Source organism: Bos grunniens, chromosome 23 (genome assembly GCF_055505025.1).
Source record: "Bos grunniens cultivar Pamir isolate PY7600 chromosome 23, Bosgru_T2T1.0, whole genome shotgun sequence".
Taxonomy (NCBI): Eukaryota; Metazoa; Chordata; class Mammalia; order Artiodactyla; family Bovidae; genus Bos; species Bos grunniens.
The window spans coordinates 36314873-36317481 of NC_141187.1; the positions used below are offsets into that span (position 1 = coordinate 36314873).

Here is a 2609-nt window from a genome sequence, read left to right on the forward strand (position 1 = left end):
ATGCTGAGTAGACTAAGTCAGACAGAGAAGGAGAAATATCATACAATATTCCTTACAGTTCAGTCCAGTTCAGTTGCTCAGTCACGTCCAACTCTTTGCGACCCCATGAATCGCAGCATCCCAGGCCTCCCTGTCCATCACCAACTCCTGGAGCTCACTCGGACTCACGTCCATCGAGTCAGTGATGACATCCAGCCATCTCATCCTCTGTTGTCCCCTTCTCCTCCTGCCCCCAATCCCTCCCAGCTGCAGAGTCTTTTCCAATGAGTCAACTCTTTGCATGAAGTGGCCAAAGTACTGGAGTTTCAGCTTTAGCATCATTCCTTCCAAATAACACCCAGGACTGAGCTCCTTTAGAATGGACTGGTTGGATCTCCTTGCAGTCCAAGGGACTCGCAAGAGTCTTCTCCAACACCACAGTTCAAAAGCATCAATTCTTCGATGCTCAGCTTTCTTCACAGTCCAACTCTCACATCCATACATGAGTACTGGAAACACCATAGCCTTGACTAGATGGAACTTTGTTGGCAAAGTAATGTCTCTGCTTTTCAATATGCTATCTAGGTTGGTCATAACTTTCCTTCCAAGGAGTAAGCGTCTTTTAATTTCATGCCTGCAATCACCATTTGCAGTGATTTTGGAGCCCGAAAAAATAAAGTCTAACACTGTTTCCACTGTTTCCCCATCTATTTCCCATGAAGTGATGAGACCAGATGCCATGATCTTAGTTTTCTGAATGTTGATCTTTAAGCCACCTTTTTCACTCTTCTCTTACACTGCTACATTTAAAATGTATAACATCAAGGACCTATTGTATAGCATATGAAACTCTGTTCAATTATGTGGCTGCCTGGATGGGAGGGGAATTTGTGGGAGAATGGATACATATATATGTATAGCTGAGTCCCTTCAACATTCACCTGAAACTATGAAAATATTGTTAATCAGCTGTACCCCAATACAAAATAATAAGTTCAAAGTGTGGGGAGAAAATAACCCTGTATATGAGACAGCAAAAGAGACAGTGATGTATAGAACAGTCTTTTGGACTCTGTGGGAGAGGGAGAGGGTGGGATGATTTGGGAGAATGGCATTGAAATATGTATAAAATCATATATGAAATGAGTCGCCAGTCCAGGTTCGATGCACGATACTGGATGCTTGGGGCTGGTGCACTGGGACGACCCAGAGGGATGGCATGGGGAGGGAGGAGGGAGGAGGGTTCAGGATGGGGAACACATGTATGCCTGTGGCGGATTCATTTCGATATTTGGCAGAACCAATACAATATTGTAAAGTTTAAAAATAAAATAAAAGAAATAAATAAAAGAAAAATAAATGGTTCTCAAAAGGAAGACATATAAGTTGGAGAAATTTGGTACTATTATTCTCATCAACTAAAGAGCTTGTTGTGACAGGCAAGGAAGATAATAGCCTGTATAACATAGACGTATATGTGTGCATATATTTCTCTGCATGTATACATGTGTTATGCATAAATATATGCTTAATTCATTCATGGAACTTTGGACATTATAAAATTCAATTTTATAAGAGCCGGTAAAAATAGCAGAATACCTTAATTCCTAATGTAATTGGTCATTTATTGGTAGATGACTAACTATATGATTTTTTTTCTGTTAAATTGTTATTCGTGTGTTTTCTTTGGTAGCATATATATTAAATAATTGGAATAATACTGAGAAGATTAGCATGGCCTCTGCCCAAGGATGACACACAAATTTGTGAAGACTTCCATATATTTCTAAAACAGCTTCGAGGGGTGGGATGGGAAGGAAGGTGGGAAGGAGGTTCAAGAGTGAGGGGACATAGGTATCCCTATGGCTGATTCATGCTGATGTTTGGCCGAAAGCAGTACAGTATTGTAAAGCAATTCCCCTTCAATTAAACATCAATAAATACAATTATAAAACTGTTATTGGGGATCATATAACAGGTTCACATATCCATTGTATGACTAAAGAGGGTCTGACTCTAAACTGATGGTGTCAATTATCATTGGTTAGTGATTCATTAACTTTATAGTTGAATGAGAAAAGCAAACTAACAAACACTACTGTCTGTGATTCAGTGTCATAGCAAGCTATAATCCTTGTCTGCGTTCACTTTTCAGTGGTATAGTGCCCAAACTTTGAAACTGAGGCTGTTCCTGGAAGTGCACAGTCGTGAGTCCTGCCCAGGGTTTTTGTTCCTGATGCTGGAGGCTTCTGTTCACTGGTCCATTGAGGCTGAAATTTTCTCTGCTGAGCATTCTCTGGGTCTATCATGTGCACAAGTCTTTATATTTTGGTTTTCTAATTTGATTCTCTTATTCTTTTGATCAGACTACCGAGTCCCTTTACGATTTATTTTTCAGACCCTTTTGTGCTTTGATCTTTCTGATGCTCATTAGTGTATTTGCTTCCATGTCTACCTCTCTGAGTAGTTTTCAGCATCTACATAAACCCTACCCTATTCTCTTACTGTCTGGATTTTGGCGTTTAGCATTAGCATATTTTTATGAACTTCATTTTCCTTCTGGTGCGGTTTCTGGTACACAGCTTAAGCTGGTTGGCTCACATCTGCAATCTACTGTAACTTGAGTACTA

General features: G+C 40.0%; 1 non-coding gene across 1 annotated transcript; it reads left to right on the forward strand.

The window, feature by feature from the left end:
- Nucleotides 1-1656: 1656 nt before the first annotated feature.
- Nucleotides 1657-1765, forward strand: LOC147347625 (U6 spliceosomal RNA). Its single transcript, XR_015153320.1, has one exon. It is a non-coding gene; the product is annotated as a U6 spliceosomal RNA (small nuclear RNA).
- Nucleotides 1766-2609: the final 844 nt, after the last annotated feature.